This window comes from Cebus imitator, unplaced genomic scaffold, assembly GCF_001604975.1.
Source record: "Cebus imitator isolate Cc_AM_T3 unplaced genomic scaffold, Cebus_imitator-1.0 Scaffold10, whole genome shotgun sequence".
Classification (NCBI taxonomy): domain Eukaryota; kingdom Metazoa; phylum Chordata; class Mammalia; order Primates; family Cebidae; genus Cebus; species Cebus imitator.
Window position 1 is genome coordinate 10,033,903 of NW_016107325.1, and position 20,842 is coordinate 10,054,744.

Here is a 20,842-nt window from a genome sequence, read left to right on the forward strand (position 1 = left end):
AAAAAAAAAAAAAAAAGAAAAGAAAACAAAAGAAACACTGATGCAAAGCAAGCTGCATGGATAGCCACATTCTGTCTGAAAGGAGGCAGTAGTGGACATACCTCAAAGATCTCAGCTAAAGGCAAAGTAGAGTTACTTTGAGTAACAGGGCAACGCCACCAGTGGATAACTAAACTACTTTCAATTGTTATAAACAAAGAACAGCTTTCTAAAAGATATCTGCAGGTTATGAGACAAAAAGCTGAGTGACAGAGTTAACCATCAGCAACCGTAAGGCACAGGTTTCAATACTGAGAAGGACAGGATCAGACATCCAGCTTCTCAGCTATGCCTGGTCAGATAAACATCTCCCTTATTGTTATCTCTGAATGTGAAAGGTTGCTGATAGAATCTTAATGTGTGAGCTAGCCAACTCTACCTTGACAGTTTGACACAAACAAGTAATTATGATACTACATTACCTGTCAATGGAGTCACAAACCCAGGGGCTCACATGCTCTTTCCTGCCACATCTGCACCTGTAAATGACTTTTATATTACATATGAAAGATACATATTGATTATTTATGGGCATGCTACAGAGTAGACGAATTCTAAGGAGTAATTTAGGTGGATCCAGAGATTATTCATGTAACTGTTATCCCCCACCCCACCACCCCCAGGCAGAGACACCGCATTTTAAAATATCTGTCCATTGATTTACCTTGTAAACATAATTGGTGGCTTTTGGATTAGTAAGGAGATAGAAACCATACAGTAATTTGAAAAGAGAAAGTTTAATACAATCTAGTATTAAGAGAAGATTGAAGTAAGAAGGAATTGCCTAGTGGGAGTTAAGGAGAATTCTAAAGAATACAGGAGTTGTAGATAGAGTATCAGGAGCAACCACTCCCACTAGGGCTGAAATAAGCATTCAAAGAAGAGCTCTCCTCTCACAGGGCTGAATCCAGAAATATCTGTGGAGATGCCCTAGCTTTGACTGCATGGAAGAAAAGTCATAGAAGTACTTAATTCATGGGATTTACCAGAAATCTGCTCCTGAAGTTCCAGAAAAGGCCATTCACATCTGGGGGTAAAACCCTAGAACTAGCTCGGTGCTGAGGAAAACTGCTGGCTGCTAATGGAACCTGGAATCTCAGAGGTTGTCCCCTGCAGGAGTTTAGTGCACTTTCATGTGCCACACAGGCAACAATGGCTCTGGGCTGGCTGCCTGGACAAAGGTTGGGCAGCCAGCTCCCTAGACACTCAGTCCTGTGGGGCCCCCAATTGGCATGTATAGATCTGAAGAGATAGTTTGGGGAGCAGTGACTTGGACGATAGAGCAGGTCCATGGTGTCTGTGGAGCAAGGGTACACCACTGTTGCCCGAATCAAGCTCTAAAGAAAGTGCAGTGTTTGGCGGACATCAACTCTAGAGAAAGCTATGTTCTGCAGGTACCTAATAGTGGAGAAAATCATATTGGGGAGTGAGGAGTGGAGGAAAACTGCTCAGAACTGTGCTCAGAGGATGCTTAGCCAGTGAGCATCACAGACACCAGAAAGAGAAGCCTCAGCCACTTCAGTGTCCCTCCAGTGCCCTCTACTGGCAAAGCTTAACATTACATGAGTCAGCAGAAAAATATTTACAAGGCCCAGCCCCATTATTACAGAACAGGCTAATACAGCAAATTTGGAACTAAGAGACAATAAACTGATAAGCAGCAAAGGCTACACTTTTGATTACTCAGCTTCCACATGCACCACTCTCCCACACACTTAAACTCCTGTACAATAACAATTCTATATTTCAGCTAACAAAGTCTAAGTGTCCTTCTTTATAAGTGAAGAGTTTTTTCTCTTCAAAAACGAGACCTAACACCCATTGTAGCCATTGCTATGACTCTGAGTTACTCCTTAAATTCTGTCACAGTCCCACTAAATATTCTGTTACCTAAAGACTAAATTGTAAAGTTGATCTCCAACAGCTTATATTTAACATTTTTTAATTGAAATGAGAGAAGAAAATTGTTAATATATACAAATAAACACTTGGATATAAGAGGCAAAGAAAGAAATGTGCATTGAACTCAGGAAAGCTGATTGAAAAAAAATTAAAAAGAAAAAATGTGCAAACCTACAATAATCCTCACCTATCTAATTGGCTGTGAGGCCATAATGAATATGTATAACTTCTTTCTTACACTACCTACTACTCTGTATTCACCCTGCCATTAAGCATTCCAGGAGTCCACAGATGTTGGTGATGTCAAGGAAGGGCAAATCCATATCCAGAATATTTGTATATTCTAGTGAATAGACAATGAAGGAAGAAATCCAGTGTAATGAACCTGCCACCCAGAGGCCGGTTGATCACCGCAGGGGTTCAATACTGGTCTCTGCAGATTAAGAACTCAGCAGCAGTGCTATCCCAGTCAACTTTAGAAGGGGAAGCCATGTTGCTGAGCCCAGGCATACACAGCTCCAGTCTTGCCACCAAGATCCCTGTTCATGGGCCCATTGGGCAAACACTGAGACAGCTGGAGAGAGAGGCTGGCTGACATCCATAATGTGTCATTCTGTCCAGTTGACTATTAAAAGCATCCTCTGCAATGGATGTGCTTTTGTAAAATACACTCAGATGAAATACAAGTTTTTTCAAGGTCTTTTCATATTGAAAGTTTCATTCACATACCTCTTCCTCAAACTAACTGCCTCGTCACCAATCTTCCAATCCTGTTCCCTCCAAAGCTCTGACGATGACCAATATAGATCTGTACTTCTAGGCATGTCTCATTCCCAACATAATGGACAACCACATTTACTGTTCAAATCTCTACCTACAGGAAGAATTTTCCTCATCCAGTATCCTTCACAATTACTCATGGGTAGGGTCATAGTGCTATACAGGTCTACTCTTGGGTAGTACTAGTGTATTGTTCAGATTCATCTGTAAATCCGGTTTGGGGGTTTGATTTTTTTTTCCTAAGGGACTAAGGGAATCACCAAGAAGTTACAGGCATAAGTTGAAAGAGACGAGGCAATGCCATTGGGGTTGCTATCAAAGAAGTCTGAGTCCCTGGTTCATGCAACTTATCTATACTATCCAGATCTGCTCTGGTTCTGTCTTGTGTACTGTTTCCATTCAATGATATACTGCTGTTGTACACTGCCAACCTTATGGCAAGATGGGTTAGATTTTTCCCAGATAATGATGGGAAACTTGGTCCACATAGTAACCTGACACTCCATAATTATGCATTCAGCATCTAACTAGTAGCAAGTCAGAAGCTATTTATCAAAAAGTAAAGTTATCTGAAGAACATATTTACTTCAAAATCCTAGATGTCCACATTGTGATTCTGCTATCAGCACTTTCCAGAAACTCCACAGAGCATTACTCTTTGCCACAGATACCAAGAGAGTCATTGAGCTTGCTAGATCGTAAAGCTGAAGTGGTAGCATAGCCTGTACTGCTGGGCTTGCTGCAGAGCCTTCTTCTATTCTGACCATCATTAAAAACAGGCAGCCTTAAGCGTTACTCTGTAAACAGGTTGAGGTAGCATATTCAAATGTAGATATTTCCCCAAATTCAAAAAAGACTATCGAGGCTGGGTACAGTGGCTCATGCCTGTAATTACAGCACTTACAAGGAGGCTGAGGTAGGTGAATCGCTTGAGCCCAGGAGTGTAAGACCAACCTGGGTAATATGGCAAAACCCCATCCTTACAAATAATACAAAAATTAGCCAGGTGTGGTGAAGCTCACCTATGGTCCCAGCTACTCAAGAGGCTGAGGTGAGAGGATTGCTTGAGCCCAGGAGGCAGAGGTTGCAGTGAGCCCAGCTCCCACCACTGTATTCCAACCTGGGCAACAGAATATGACTCCCCCTCAAAAAAGAAAGAAAAAAAAAAAAGCCTATCGAGCATAGTGGCTACTGAATGCCCAGAAATTTTACTGAATTTTTGTGGGGCTAATTTATCACCCTCTAATTCTCATATGCTCTACTAAAACATCTAAAGTATTTGCTACTTTCTTCTCATGAGAGACAATTAGCACAATATCATCAATGTAGTGGAACAGTGTGATAGCTTGTGAAATGTTACAATGACTAAGATTAAGAATTGGCCTAGCCCTGAGGCAAGACTGTGAAGCCATATTGTTGGCACTGATAGATAAAAACAAACTGTTTTTGGTGATCCTTGTAAATTGGCAGAAAAAAAAATATTAACTAAGTCAATAGCTACATACCAAATGCCAGGAGCTATGTGGTTTGATAAAGATATTACATCTGGGTCAGTAAATACTTTGGGGGACACCCAATAATTAAGTTTAGGGTAGTCTACAGCAATTCTCTAAAATCCATTTAACTTCTGCCCAGGCAAAATAAGTGAGCTAAATAGGGATGTGATAGATATCACAAGTCTTATTTCAAATCTTTGATAGTGACATCAATCTTGACAGTTTCCTCAGGGATACGTTATTAGTTCTGATTTACTATCTTTGAAGAAAGGGGAAATTCTAAAGTCTTCTACTTAGCTCTCCTATCACATGGTCTTCCCTCCATGGGTTAGTAGGGGTGTCCAATCTTTTGGTTTTCCTGGGCCACATTAGAAGAAGAAGGATTGTGTCTTGGGCCGCACATAAAATACACCAACACTAACAATAGCTGATGAGCTGGTTGGGGGGGGCGGGGAAAGAATTACAAAAAGAATCTCACAATGTTTTAAGAAAGTTTATGAATTTGTGTTGGGCCACATTCAAAGCTGTCCTAGGTCACATGTGGCCCATGGGCCACAGGTTGGAAAAGCATGGTTTAAAGAGTCAACATAGAGATTCTGGCAGTTACCCAGTGTGTGTACTCCAATTATACATTAAAGAACTGGGGAAATAAGCACAGGCTAGATATGCTGACCCCTGGACCCACCATGAGTACAAATGAAGCTAAGACTCCGTTTGTTACCTGACCACTATAAGTCTCCATTTTGAACAATTGACCACAATATTTTGGGGTCCCTAGGAATTAGTATGAAAGGTCTGATTATTTCCTTTTCCCCAAAGCATAGGCTCTGGTAAATGGCAACAGGTCCCTTTGGGGAAAAGTTCTGTAACTGTGAATTGACTTAGGTCTGAAAACTGAGTGAGATGCTGTGACTCTCAACCATAGCAACTAAAGTAAACTTTTTTGTTACCAGAGCTAGAGTTTTTCCTATTACATAGATGAAGGAATGCTATAGCATTGCTTATGTATTTCATTCATTAGCTACCACTAAGCATATACCAAAGATATTATCTTGGTTATCAAAAGCATCTGCAAGCCAGTGTTTTCTGATACCTCTATGTCCCAGTTTTCCATTGAGGAAGGTGTATCTACTTTGCATTTGGTGGATAAGGGCTTACTGCCACTTGATTTTTGCTACTAGGGGATTTCATCAACTCCAGTGAAATCAGAGAGCCAATTTCAATGGTCTACAAAGGAGAGCAGGCATAGATTTTTCATGGATGCAGGGAATCCCTTCACTAATGTACTTCTTAATACTTTAGTGAAAAGAGTGTCTACTGGGCCTTTTTATGGAATGTATTTGGAGGATGGACAGGTTGTACTCAATTAATTCAACCAAACATTCCCTTTTGAAGGAGTCCAAACACATACAAGTCGTAGGCTATTTCTCTCTATTCATTCTTCCTTTGAGGTCCCAAGAATATTAAGGAATAGGGAGTAAAGGAATAAGAAAGATTGCCCGCTCAATTGTTATTCTGCATTCACCTTTCTACAGTTTTACCAACGCTTACGTGATGGATATTCATCTTCCACCTCTCCACCTCTCAGCTTCCATTATTTTCTAGAAAACGTGTCAGCAAACTTTTTGTAAAGGACTATTGTAAATAATTTTTTTTCACTTTGCTGGCCATATGATCTCTACTGCAACTACTCTATTCTGTTGTAGTACAAAAAAGATGATTTGTAAATGAATGAGCATAGCTGCATTCCAGTTAAACTTTGTTTTCGAAAACAGGTAGTGGATCAAATTTGGTCTAAGGACTATAGTTTGCTAACCCCTGCTCTAGAAATTCTAAAAGACTTCAATCTCAATATTTGTAAGTCTCCCCATATTTACCCCTTCCCCATTAGCTGGCACCTCCCCAGATGTTAAACAGAATTCAAGTCTTCCATGACATCGTTTTTTATTATAAATAAAATCTGTGTTTACCTTTAAGATTAGGCTATATATGTGCCTAATTTGAAGCAAACAATATCCCTCCACTTCTCCAACTACCATCTGAAATTTCTGCACTATCCACTCTTCATGGTTAAGGTACACGAAAAGCTCCTTTAATATAAAAGTTTGGGTTGGAAATAAGCCAGTCTTAGCCTAAACTTTAATTCTTCTATCAACAGCTGGCTTCAAGTAGGGTAATTTTACCCAGAGTCATGCAAAGTCAATTACCATATACAGTGAGGCCTACTAAACACATACTGAATGCCAACCTCCAAATAGGGGAAAGGAGGGTGCTTAATTCCTTGGGATTTATACTTAATTCTTTAGGCAAAGAGAGAGGCCCTGATGAGTTTTAAGCAAGGTGATGACCTAATGAGTACTAAAATTTAGAATAATTAACTTTCAAGTTGTGCTGAATATGGAATTTTGGGGAGCCTAGAAAAACCAGATAGGAGGCTACAGGCAACTAGGAGATCCTTAAAAATAATCCAGGCGAGAGAGAAGTAGAAGGCGTATGGAAGCTTGGAAAGAGATTTGGGAGGTAGAGTTAGCTGAACTCAGCAAATGAGTCAATGTGGAGGCTACAGAGGTTAAAAGTTGTGATGGATGTTAAGGATGTGTTCTGGACTTGTTGAAAGGTGCTAGCTAGCTAGGTGCTTGTAATCCCAGCTACTTGGGAGGCTGAGGCAAGAGGATTGCTTGAGCAATTGCTTGAATTCAAGACCAGCCTGGGAAACAAAGCAAGATTCCATCTCAAAAAAGAAAGGTGCTGGCTAATGGAGCGCTCTCTGTTCTGCATTATCTTCAGTGATAGATCTAAAACTCAAAAATATGAGACAAGAGGCCAGTGAAACTAACGGAGGCAATGACAGAGGGTAAGGAGTACAAAAAGGAGACTGAAGTCACAACAAAAACAAGTTTTATCCAGTTCAAAATGATGGGTCATATCTGAAAAAACAAAGGCCATGTTCAAAAAGCTCAAAGAAAACAATTTGTATTAGAAACCTTTTCTGCATTATTCATTGTCCTCTAGAAATGAGCCTACTCTGCCATGAAGTATTTACTATCGGGTGTTTTTCCCCCTTTCCCCTTATCTCATTTGACTTAGAATTATCACACTTGCAGGGCTGCTTACTACTCTATATCAAAATATCAATCACATGTGGGGATGACTTCTAGAAATCCCATAGATACGCTAAGACACCAGTGAAATGGCACACCTGTGATTGGCACATTAAAACACTGTTCTAATATCAAAGGGTTGAAACAACCTAGAACTCTACCAGTAGGGAAAGAGAAAAATTATGATAAATTAACATGATTAAATATTAGCAAAGCAAAAAGTAAAGTTAATTTATACGCTGATATGAAATGATCCCCACGATATAGTTAAATGGGAACAAGAAAAGCAAAAAATATTTGCATTTTAAAAAGAAGGAAAATACATACATTTTTAAAAAAATAGTATCAGTTACCTCTAGAGAAGAAAACTGGTGTCAGAGGACAACTGTGAAAGGAAGATTTATCATATACCCTTCCTAACTTTCGAAAATTGTGAACTTCAAACAATTGGAGTTCACCAACAACTGCAACTATGAACACATTTTTAAGAATAAAACCGAAAGAAAAATCTGTGAAGGTAGAATACGAGTTTTAGACATGTAGTATCTCAAATTTCTTAATTCCATGCACCATTTTTCAGGAAGCTAGTGGTGGATATGTGTTTCATCCAAATGAGGGTGTGAATAAAAAACAAAAGTCATAGTACCTAAGGAATAGAGGCTCCATCAGAGATGTTAGCAAAAAGAAACTCAGAACCACCACCATGGAACACACCTAGAGAGCAACAGTCCAAATGGGGACAAGAGGACAAGACGATTGCTCCAGTAAGGGACCAACCTATCTGTTATGTTAGACTACAGGGAAAACCAAGCTGAAAAGGTGTTAGAGTACATAGAAATTGTACTCCAATTGATATACAGAGATACTAAGCCAAGTGTTTTCTGAGTTCATTATTACTTCCAGGATTTAATTTTTAAAAATTCTACAAGTAAGGAATCCTACTCATAATATGCTTGCTTGACTCAGTAGTAAACAGTATCCACAATATCATTATAAATAAACATTAAAATGCAAACAAAACAATGTGAGAATACATTGAGAGGTCAAGGAGGAATAGTAGAGGCGGCTGTGTATGAAAGAGCTGAATATTTATCTACCATAATGGGAAGTCAGTAGATATTGCCAAATATTGATACATTAAGAAACAGCAGCATAAGCATATTGTTTGAAAAGGTAAGAGCTGGAAGAAACATTTAAATAAATGAAAGTAGTAGCTTTTAGGCAATAGGACTAGGGAGATGATAAAGGAGGGGCAGAGTTGACTGGATTTTTATTGTTGTTGGAAATCTCTTAACAACCTTATTTAATTTTATTTACATGTAAGTAGGATAAGTGTATAGTCATGTCCTGGTATCTGCAGAGGATTGGTTCCAAAACCCCTGTAGATATCAGAATCTGCAGATGCTCAAGTTGCTTCTATAAAATGATGTAGTATTTGCATTTAACCTATGCACATCATCTAATGACATTAAATCATCTCTAGATTGCTTGTAACACCTAATACTTTTTTTAAATCTATTTTCAATCTAAGGTAGTTTGAATCTATAGACACATGGAAACAGAAGGCAGATTGTGCAGAATTTGGAATTGTACTGCTTGGATTTGAGTCTTGGCTCTGATCTTAAACTAACTTTGTAAATAGAGGTAAGGTACTTAATCTCTCAATTTTCCTATCTTTAAAATAGGGATGAAAATAGCATGCACCTCATAGGGTTGCTTTGAAGATTAAATAAGTTAACTCATATAAATTGTTTAAAATATGCCTCCCATGTAACTGTTCAACAGTAAAACAGTAAATAAAGACCAATACTTATTATGAGAATATCAAGTTATATATTATTACTTGATAAAAATATAAAGGCATTAATAACTAAAATCTATTTTTAAAAATATGAACCATGTATTGTCTGCTCCCTTTGTGGGGAATCTTTTATTTTTATAAGTTAATGCTCCCAGGTACTAACTAGGACGTTATTTCTTTAGGTTACAGTCTTCACTCTAACCCATAGTTAGAGGGAAGGATGTGGTGAGATTGTTGAAAAATTCCATGTTATAGTTAGTGCTGAAAAAGTGGGAGCTCAAACAGGAATGTGGAGACTGAATGTTAGGCAGTTAGGCCAAGAAGGGAGGAAAGGGAAGTAGTCTCCCCTTCCAGGCAGAGAAGACCACTTGCAAGGGCCTAGAGGCAGGAGGAACATGACAATATAAAAAGATTGGTGGAGCTGGAGCAATGATGAGTGTGCTTTGTGCTTGATGGGAGCCAAATCATGCCAGGCCTTTGGCCATGGTAAGGAGTTTGACTTATCTTAAGGGCCATGAAGGGCTTTATCCAGGGTGCAACATAACCATGTAGTCTGAAAAGATCACTTTGGGTGCAGGGTGAGGAACCAACAAGCAAGAAGCGAGAGTGAGCTCAGATAGACAAACAGGGAGGTCATAGCAAAAGTCCAGGCAAGAGATGATGATCGAGATAGGAACGTATAAAAGTAGATGGATTTGAGAAACATTTAGAAAGTAAAACTGACAGAATTTGGCACAGGACTAGCCAGAAAGAGATGAAAAGGAGGACTGCTGATTCCAAGAAATCTTTGCCTTATTTTATTTGTTTGGGAGAGAGTTTTGGTCTGCTCTAACTCAGACATTTTGCATTTAAAGGCATTTTGCATTTAAACTTACATTTTGCAAATAAAGGCTGCTCCCTTTAAGCTCCTCAACAATAATAATATACTCAATTGTGAAATAGGTATAAGCAAAAGCGGCAAGACATTTCAATCACAAAGTTAACTTTTCACTTTTAAATGATAAAATCCCCAGATCTTGGAACAGAATCAAAAGGCCCCAAAATAAAATAGAATTTAAAATAATGAGATGGAAGTAACAGCAATCCAAATTAAATATGCTAATTAAGTCAGGGAAGCACGTTCCCTACTCCCCAGTTTCTTTGGTTACTTCCTACTGAAAAGGCGGATTGACTTATACTGCCTGCCGATGCCTCTCCCCTTTCTGTGACACTTCTACTCTAAAATTTTTATTCCACAAATGGCTTAAAGGAAAGAGAAATTTTGCATGTTTTGCAAATAATCCAAAAAGGAAGTGTGTGTGTGTATATACAGACAAGAGCAAAAGCAGACTATATTAATATTGTCTCAAGCAAATAATAGAAGCATACACAGGACACCTCACCCTGCTCAGGTATATATGGAGGTGTGGGTGAGGGGACATAGTTTCCCAAATGAGGTAAGACCTTCTTTGAGTTTTAAGAGCCATTAAGAGCTATAATTAGAGGTAAAGGGAGAAAGAAAGGCACTCTCCGCAGTGGGAAATGCAAAAGAAAAGCACAAAGGAAAAACAAAAACAAAAGAACAAGAAATCTATTGCCGGGAAGTAAAATTTCAGCATACGGAGTATCAATCCAGAGTTTAGCAAGGATCAGCTCCCATAAGGCCGTTTTAAGGGCTATGGGTTCTATCCTGTAAGCAATGAAAAATTATTGAAGGATTTTAAGTGAAAGATAGACTTTACGTGTCTAAAAAGAACATCCTCATCCTCCAGCAGATGATGGACTTGAAGATGACAAGACGATCTGCTGAGATAACAGGTCAGAGGCAGCTATGGTACCCTAGTTAAGAGATGATAGGACCCTAAACTAGAGCAGTAAAAGTGAAAGAATAATTTATGGCTGGGGGAAAGGCGTAAAATGTTAGGTGGATTCAGCGTTCTCGTTCTCGTGGTTCTTGTCTTAGTCCATGCTATAACAAAATACCTTAGACTGGGTAATTTAAACAACATGATTATACCACTCACAGCCTGAAGGCTGGGAAGTCCAAGATCAAGGTGCTGGCAGATTCAAGGTCTGGTGAGTGCCCATCCCTTATAGATGGCCTCCTTTGTGTCCTCACATGGAGGAAAGGCAAAAGACTAACGAGCTTTCTCAGTCCTCTTTTATAAGGACATTGTCTTTTATAAAAACACATGAGGCCAGGGCCCTCATAACCTAATCACCCCACAAAGACTCTATTCCTAATACCAATACATCAGATTTGATTTCAACATGAATTTTGGAAAAACACAAACATTTAGACCATAGCAGTTGTAGAGGCTAAGAAAAAGATTGTAAAATTATCTCTAGATTTCTGGTGTGGCACCTGCATAGTGGTACAAATCTATGATTCACTTCCCCAAATCCCTGGAACCAAACGTGTTTCAAAATTCAGAATTTGACAGCCTGTAGTCTCAGCTATTTGGAAAGCTGAGACTTGAGCCCAGAAGTTCAAGGTCAACCTGGGCAACATAATGAGACCTTGTCATATAAAAAAAAATTCAGAATTTTTTAGATGTTAGAAATGTGATATGATTTACATACCCAATTTAAGGGTGTACCCCAGCAGGGCCTGGGCAATATTATGTAATCGAACAGTGCTATTTCTGCAGTGGGACATAATCCACTAAGTTGGAGGCACAATAGCCTCCTGACAGTTCACTCAGGCTTTGCTCCAGTTAGGTTCAAGTTTTGCTAACAAATGAGTTAAATTCTGTTTTGTTTTCAAAGGCTGATTTTGGCATTATAGGTAAGAAATGGCAAAATGTACTACTATCTATAGATAGAATACAGAAAGCGAGCAGGGTATTTGCCCATTTGTTTTGTTTTGACGAAATGAAAGTTCTGGTTTGAACATACATAATCTCCAGTGATGAAGAAAAGTTAAAGATGTCCAGCAGGCAATCATATTGAGAAGAAAATTCATTTGGACAGTTTGAAACTAAAACAATTATGCGAAAAGGTGTACTTGGGGGAATATTCTCTATTTAGTGCCAAAAATAAGAGCCCAACTCTGAGAATGACCCAAGAAAGTGTCATCTAATGATCAGTAGTTTTAAATGACCTAGAATTCAGAATCCTACTTGTCTTTGCTTTGCAATAAGTGGGTGTACTTTGGTCTCCTGCCACTGCTGGAATTGATTTGAATTCAGTGTTGCCCCTGAGTGTACATTAGTTGTGTTAAATTTTATCCAAATTACATAGTATGAATTTCCTTTGATACTAACTAGATGCATAATTAAATAGGTAATTGAAAATACCTCCTTCCTTTTCATTAGGATTTTATACCTATAAAAGATCTACCATTCCAAATGTATTTTTACGTTCCATGGACTAGAGAACTGAATACATGTGAAGATAATTCAGTTACTGATCATTTCCAAAATACTAAATATGATATTTACCTTAGGAGAAAAGTTTCTCCCACCAAGAACGTAAAGTCAGATTAAAATTGAAAGCGTCTATGGAAGGCTTAATCATCCAATCAGAGCTTCTAAGACTACATTCCTACAAATCTATTTTAATCTCTCAATGTAGTCTTTTGGTGTGGGGTGGGGTGTGATTCCTATAATTTGTGTCTTATACTTGTTTCATAATAAAAGAGAAAAGCATTAAATATTAACAGAATATAAACCAAATAATAAACTGGCTATGTTTTCTCTAACAAATTTTTCAGACTCTATCCAAAACTAACTCAGTCATAAAACTTTAAGAGTTTACAACAGAGCTGGATAGAGTGTTTTCTCCCTCAAAATTTCACTTAATTCTTACCATGAAAATCCCCTCAGAAAAATATTTCTAGTTTTTCCTGCTCCCAAATACACTACAGCACGATGAGAACCCATTTAACACAAAATAATGTGTAATGAACAAGGTTTCATACACTTCCTAAGATTTGAAAGATTTAATCTAGCACCAAGGTCCTGGAGCCTCAAGCCCTACAATAAATGTTTAATCAGGATTACAATACAGTTTTTAAGAAATAGTTTATTTTCTTTTGTGTGAGTCGGTGTGTGCCTGTGTGTGTGTCTGCACATGCATTTATGAGACAGAGTGAAAGCAAGCTAGTAGAAAAATCAGCCTTTAAAAAAACATAAATTCAACAGGATAGTGCTATTTTCACATTGTAGGCTCCAGCACATTTGTGGCCATAAAGCAGTCTAATGTGTTTAGACCAACATTTTTAAAAATGAAATAATGAACGTCCATGTTGTAAGGTTAAGCATTGTTTTATATTAATAAAATTTGTTTCACTTATATACATTCACACTAGAGTTTACTGAATTGAGGCATAAATTAGTTATTGAAGACTGCAGTAAAGGGAAGAAAAGTTTAAAGAAACTTAGTGTTAAGGAAGTGTGCTTGAAACCAAAAATCTGGAGTGTTGCAAATGGATGAAAGGCACTGGGTCTCTGCCTTATAAAATATATTTTAAGCCAATATAATAAAAGGATCAGAAGACTAAATAATGTTATCCACATTGACTTAAAAAATTAACTGTGGCTTGGGAATACGAAGAAGGAACTAAAAATCTCAATTGACATGGCATCGTCAATATGCAAGCTATTCCACAATGAGAGGAGCATGATGCCTTCACTGGGTATTCTCAGTGAAGTCAGGCATCATTTGAACAAGTAGAAATGAGAGTAAATCAGAGCTGAAGAAAGAACAAAGGGCTATTTAAAATTACAAAGGCCTAACAAATTATATGAAAGAAAAAAGAGAAACATCTAATGATATGTGAGAATGTGGGTGGTGAAAACAGAGGTATAGGAGTCATGAGTCAAGCCACTGGAATGACCATGCCATCTCCGGGTGAAATGAAATTAGAATATCTCTTAGCTTCAATTTTTCACAAATGGATGAGTTGACTATTGAATCTCCAAAGTGAGAAAGGGATCCCAAGAATCCCAGGGCTGGAAGACATTCCTGATTGTTTTTAAGGCTTTGTTATCTCAATCTAGGAAAGTATTATTTTTCCTATTTAACAGATGGATTAAGTCACACTGTTACTGTAGCTAATGAAAACATGTTACATTTCTCACTAGAGGTTGAGAGGAACTCAGATAACATCTGCCCAATAAGCAATGAAGATTAACACTCAAAATTCAAGGAACAACTCCTATATTTAATATGAAAACAGTATTTAGCACATTTATTACTTGGTATGGAGACAAGATTAAGAGATCAGGTGAGAGTCTTTCAATAAATGCAGAAAAGTCCTGGTTGAATTAATAATTACGTCCTGTTATGCTGTGGTTGGCTTTTAGTTTTCCATCCAATCTTAAAAAGCAAANAAAAAAAAAAAAAAAAAAAAAAAAAAAAAGAAAGAAAAAAAACCACTACATGTTGCACAAGGCATTTTAAGTTAAATGTGCAATTTAAAATATATTTTTAAAATGTTCAGAGATAGAACAAAACAAATATAATGGAATTGTTATTTATTATTAGAAACTTCTACGTACAAAGGTTGGCTAAAGCAATATAAAAAGAAAGATTCTTGGTACAAATTGCTTGGGAAGTTTAATATGTGCGCTAGACTTCAGATGTTAAAAGTTACAAGAATCTAATTGCAGGTGTGGCTTTAACCTCATGTATTTTTGCCACAAACACAAAGAATAATATATACAATAAAAGAAGCAACAGATTTTCCCACAAGTAGAGAATTTCTAATTAAAATGCTGTCACTTTCATATTTTTAACTATACAATCTGAGTGTAAATGTCTTCATTATGTAGCATAACTTCTATAACAAGTTATGTTAACTTACTAACGTTTTTCAAAAATCGGAAATATTGGTAAGTCCATGGGGTTCTTAAATAGAAATAGTTTCTTTGATGAGTTTGAAAGAGAAGGAAATAAAAGTCTAAGATAAGCGCCAGTTTCACCCTCAATTCTTAGGCTTCAGAAAAACCTAATTAGGCAGGGAAAGGAATTTGGGCCTGGCACACCCAAGCTTAGACGTGGCAGGATCCTGAAACTGTCTTTTTGAACCTTTGAGTCATATGCCACAGCCAAACCATAGCCGCGAAGTACAGGTCCTTAAGTCAACAGGTCCTCTGACGAGATGGTGTGTGGTTGGCGCGTGGCAGTTGGATTTCCTCCTGCCACGGAAGAAAAGAACTCTACTCCACTGAACAGGAAAGTGGGCCCAGCTCTGGCTTGGAGAGCGCACCCGGAAAAGTGTAGAGTCGAAACAGAGAGGGGCGTCCGCGTCCCGGCCACAGAGCGCTTTCCAAACCACTCGGAAACCATTTAAATGGCTCCGCCGCCGCGGTTTGCAGCCTAGAACTGTCTGGGGTCCCCGCTTGGGAAAGTTGCCTGGCAAAGCCATGCCCTTCGCCGTCGCGGGATGCCCTCTCGGGCAGAGGGGCAGGAGACAGGCAACCTGCTAGCCGGAGGGGAAGCGCGCCCGCCTGGCGCCCGGCCCTCGCTCTCAGGGTCCCTAAGCCGCAACCCTCCCAAGGGCAAGTCCGGGGCCACCAGGACTTTGGTCTCGGTCCAGCTCCTCTGGGGCCGCCCCATAAGGAGTGGCGGGGGGCACCGTGGGCGAGAGGAGGTGACCGGGCTTCCCCCCGGGGTGCCACCTGCCCCTTGGCCGGGAGCGCTTCTTTCGGGTTCTCTGCAGGGGCAACCGAAACTCTGCTCTCGAGACCGTCTCCAAACGGCCCCCCGGACCGCAGCCCTGTCCCCAACACGTGAACCCCCGCGGCTGCCTCCCGCCTGTTCTAACGCAGCCCAGGAGTACCGCGTCCCCCGCCGCCGGCCGCCGGCTTACCTGGCGGGTGGGCTGGGCAAGGCGGCGGGAAGCGGCGGCCGGGCGGGCGCTGGACGTGGGCCGGGCGCCAGGTGCAGGTGGCAGCGGTGGCGACTCCGGTTGCTGTCGCTACAGTTGCAGCTCAGTCGAGCTCCTCCCCCGCCGCCGCCTCCTACCTTCCCGCGGGGCCTCCCGCGTCTCCTGGAGAGGCAGAACCGAGGCTCGGCTTCCTCTCGGAGTCTCCCAGGTGAGCTCCAGCCTGCGACGTCGGCAGGGGCGAGGCCCCGCTCCCGCGCCTGCGCGCCAGCCTCCCGCCCCGCCCCAGCCCTACCTGAGCGCTCCAGGTGGGAACCGTGGACCGCGGGCGCGGGGCGGGGACGCCGTCCTGGCCACGCCTGGCTGCCGCGCGGCTTCCCTCTGCGCGGTTGGCCAGGCTGCCGCTGCTGCGCGCGAGTCGTGGCTCCCGGCCCGTCTACATTGGAGGAATCCTGCACTGACCTGGTGGCAGCGATCACCTTGTAGACAGGACACAGTCTGCTGGGTCCTTGAGGAACCAGAAGTTCTAGATTTCCCCCACACGCTTCCTCCCTTCCTCCTCGGTTCGCCAAAGTGAAGGAGTGCGCTGCCTCCGAGGGCCACTTCGGGAGGGCAGCAACTGTTGGCTCATGTGGTTTCCTCGGGCAGGGTTCAGCAGCTTCTGTCACCAGTTAGGTTTCGTGAGCTTCCTTCCCGTGTAGTCTTGATTTCATCACTTGACTCACTTCAGCGCAGCTAGTGGTTTCCGTTTCTGTACGCGGGCGCTCTGGTAGGAGCGCCTCAGGTCCAAAGGAGGAGTCTCCTTCCAAAGAAGAGCCTCTGGTATTTGGCAGAGCCTCGCCAATTTGGGGCGCACCTCCCCTTCTTGGGATGCTCTCAGCAGGCAAACCAATTCCCAGAGGAGAGGGGAAAACTGAGACAACAGAGAGTACCCTTGCTGTCCCTGTTTGGAAAGAGATTGGGATTTCCTGGAGAGGACTTGCTTCTACCGTGAGTTTGTTTGAAAGCTCAGCATCTATTCTGGAAAGGGACAACGCAAAGTCCAGGAAGATAGTCGCTTTTGCTGTTGTTTTTAAGACAAAAAAAAATCGTTAAACAGTACTTGTTCCATTTATGACACCACTTTCTGTTTCAGCCTTCCTTTTGCTGCTGTGACAAACACTGACACACCCAAAACCCGGACTTAAAATGGCCTTTGTACCTTTCTATGAACTAATTTATTTGGCTCTATCCCAAAGATATATAGGGATATAAATAGAAAACTAGAGAAAAACTTTTTGGTGGAGTGTTTAATCATAAGGTGGCAGGTTTTCCTATAAAGTTTAGCTGTGGCCTTCCTCCTACACTTTGACAGGCACTTATGGTACTTATTTACTGTTTTATTAGTGCTATGTGTGACCTAAAAATAAGGTTTAAAATACAGGTTAGTATAGTATCAACAAGTGTAGCTTTAGTACTTGACTAGTCTACGACGTTGGTTTTAGCATCCATAGTACTATTTTATACTATGATACCTATGAGTTAGATTTAAGACTTTAGTAACTGCTTCTTTTACATGTTGTGGTTATTTTGCAAGCACCAAGGAAGCTTCATGTACTTGCAACATTTTAATGTCAGTACCTAGGAGCAATTACCAAGCTCCCTCTCCCTCCAAAAGCAAACAAAAAACAGTTCAGAAGATACTTGTGTGTACTGATATACTAACTTGGTAATGTTTTGCCTTAGGTCTAGGTCCAGAACTGAAAATACTAGCTCCTCAAATTCTCTTCTCTTTCTCCTTCTTCTTTGCCCTGCAACTTTGTTGCTTTCCTCTAATTGGAGGTTAATGTTAGTCTTGGAAATTTTGTAAGGTATCCTAAATGTATAACCAAGAAACCTGTATCCTTTGTTATCCACCACCCATCTCTGAATAAAGCAGGAGCCAAAGATTGTCAGAGTTTTATGTTCCACCAGGCAAAAAGCAATGCCTTTCACGGACAATCAGGACAGAGCAGGTGGACATAGAATAGCAAAATCTGGAATCCAAGGACTGAGATGCATTGATAGTGAGACTAGTAACATCAATAACAACTGAAAAGAGAAGCTAGGGCAGACCTATAAAAAGAGAGAGCAAGCAAAGAATGCTGGATGAGAAGTGAAAAAAGAACAGAAGAAACATAAAAATGATCAGGAGTTACTAAAATTTGACTGTCGGTTTTACAATGGAGACAGACAATTTAAAGAAGGAAGCAGTATTTCAGAGTGTGGCATTACTTGTGCAGATTGAGTGTCCCTTATTTGAAATGCTTGGGACAAGAAGTGTTTTGGAGTTAGGATTTTCTCAGATTTTAAAACATGTATGTGTGTGTGTGTGTGTGTGTGTGTGTGTGTGTATTAATATATATTGAGATATATGTATATACACATATATATAATGAGATGTACATATATATATATATGTAATGAGATATCTTAGGGATGAGACCCAAGTCTAAACACAAAATTAATTTATGTTTTATATATGCCTTATACACATAGCCTTAAGGTAATTTTATAAAACATTATAAATAATATTATGCATAAAACAAACTTTGTGTAAAGTACTTATGTGTGAAATTTTCCATTTGTGTAATGTTGGTGCTCAAAAAGTTTTGAATTTTGGAACACTTCAGACTTTAGATCTGTGGGTTAGGGATGCTCTAGCTGTACTATTTTACACAACGTTACTTGTACTATTTCAGAGTGTTCTGAAAGCAAAGTCTTAAATTTTTCTATTTCACAATAAAATTAAAATGCTGCAGGTCCAAGAAAAAAAAATTTATACTGAAATATTTAATGCCTCACATATAATCAGATGCAGGCTTTTGAAAGTACCATCCTATTCAAAATTATGAAATAAAGAATTTGCCTTATAAAGGGAAATTAGCATTTCATCATAAAACAAAACCCAGGAGCCTTAGTGTAGACATGGTTCTCAGAAATAAGCTAATTTGAATAGTATATGTTTGGCATATAACAACAGTTAAGATAGAAAACTGGACAGATTTTACACAGGAAGGAAATGAAACAAACATTCTCTTTCTCTCTCTCATACACATACACTCTTTCTAGACACACACACACACACACACACGCACGAAATTAGCCACAAAATGGTCATTTGTTAGATTTGAAACAATACTCACTCTTTAATAATTTCCATTAACGTTTAAATTAATGGCAAGACCAGAGCCTGGCACTTAGTAGGTACTTAATAAATATGTGTTAAATGAATAAATTGACCCATCAAGTACCATAAAAATACACACATAGTATCTTCAGCAATTTATAGGTCTAAAAAATGGTTTTACCCAACAACAGTCAGGAGAGAAAAATCAAAGCAGGTAAGAATGCTAGCCTGGTAATCTGAACTATAAAGTTCTAAGAACAATAGCTATCAGCTTTCACATACTACATTTCAAAAGACACCACACAAAACAACTTACACTCCTACAAGTTACTTTACATCTAGCTTAATCATTCTCTTCCACAAAACAAAATAATGGTACAAGATGATCTCCAGGTTTCTTTACATTCTGATTCATATAAGCTCCATGCCAAGAGAGTTGTGCAAATAAATAAATAAGAAAAACCTTCTGGATATAGCAATAATAATTAACGGAAAACAAAGATAACAAAATTGAAATTAACCAAGATCAAAATTTTAATTCATAAAATAATTATAATATATAATGTGATAAGTAAACGTGTACAATTGCTAAGCCCAACTTTAAACTATTTTAGTTTGTTTAATTGTTGGTTATACAACTTCGCCTTGAAACATACTCTAGAAACAGTTTTGCCTCATGAGGGAACTGGAGTTTTTAGTAGGGATCTCAAAGTCAGACTGAGAGATTTGGCTCAAAGACTGAACAGATTGGAATAATTTCTTCCCAAATAAGTAGAAGCATTCAAATGTTATTGATTCAAGCAGAGGATAGAGGTGGTATCATAGTCAAGAATGATAAATATGTGGATTTTAAAAATAATGATTCAGCATCATTCTACATCGTGTTTAAAATATTACAAGACTTAAAACAGTGAAAATATAAATAGATTATTTTAGTATGAACTTTTTTGGACATTGTTTTGTGTGATTTCCACCCCCGTAGAACTTCAAAATAATCTTCTCAGATTTTCAAAGTGGTACACATGCTATGAGGGCACGTGTTGACTTAGATTAGAATAAAACTTTGTCTTGCTAATTGTGTATTCTTAGTACTTGGCACATAGTAGGTGCTCAATAAATATTTGATGAAATGTATTGAATAGAGTGCGTTGTTTCAAGCTTTTAAGCATTAGCATAGGAACAAAAAGAAATGTCATGCTGAGTCAGAATAATATTCAATCTAACTGGCTCTAAATTCTGACCGGCACCAAAGAATATTTTGTGGGAAACTACGGTGACAATCTTGCATGATGTTGACCTCGGCAATGTATTCTGAGCATTCCTTACTCACTCTTTTCCTAAATTTATTTCTTTTTTCCTATAAAATGGTTTCTTAAATGGAAAAGAAATTAATATTCATTACAGAAAAATCAGAAAATACACATAAATGAAAAGAAACTAGTTTTGAAATACTCAGAATTCCTTATACCAAGATGAGTCAGTGCTATCAGACCCTGTCTATCACATATCTTGCCAGAATCTTTTTTATTGAAAAAGTCAGCAGGGGGCCTGACATGGAATGGGAAAAATAGAGGGATACAGAGACAGATTTGTAAAATAAAAACTAGATTGTTCTGGGGACTCATTTTGTAGCCAGCATTTTCTACTTAACACATAATTCTATGTCAATACATTTATTTTACAGCATTATTATTATTATTATTATTATTATTATTTGAGACAGAGTCTCACTCTATCACCCAAGGTAGAATATATATTAACAAT

At 39.2% G+C, this 20,842-nt stretch overlaps 1 protein-coding gene across 3 annotated transcripts in view; it reads right to left on the minus strand.

Moving 5' to 3' along the window:
• GALNT3 (polypeptide N-acetylgalactosaminyltransferase 3) overlaps window positions 1-18,288 on the minus strand; it is a 49,278-nt gene extending 30,990 nt beyond the window's left edge. Inside the window, exon 1 of one of the 3 annotated variants that reach the window (XM_017548317.2) lies at window positions 16,393-18,288. The gene's annotated coding sequence lies outside the window, so the exon portion shown is untranslated. Of the gene's footprint in view, window positions 1-461; window positions 3,670-15,915; window positions 16,149-16,392 lie in introns of those variants that run through there. The other 2 variants (XM_037745784.1, XM_017548311.2) reach the window with 2 other exon arrangements.
• Window positions 18,289-20,842: the final 2,554 nt, after the last annotated feature.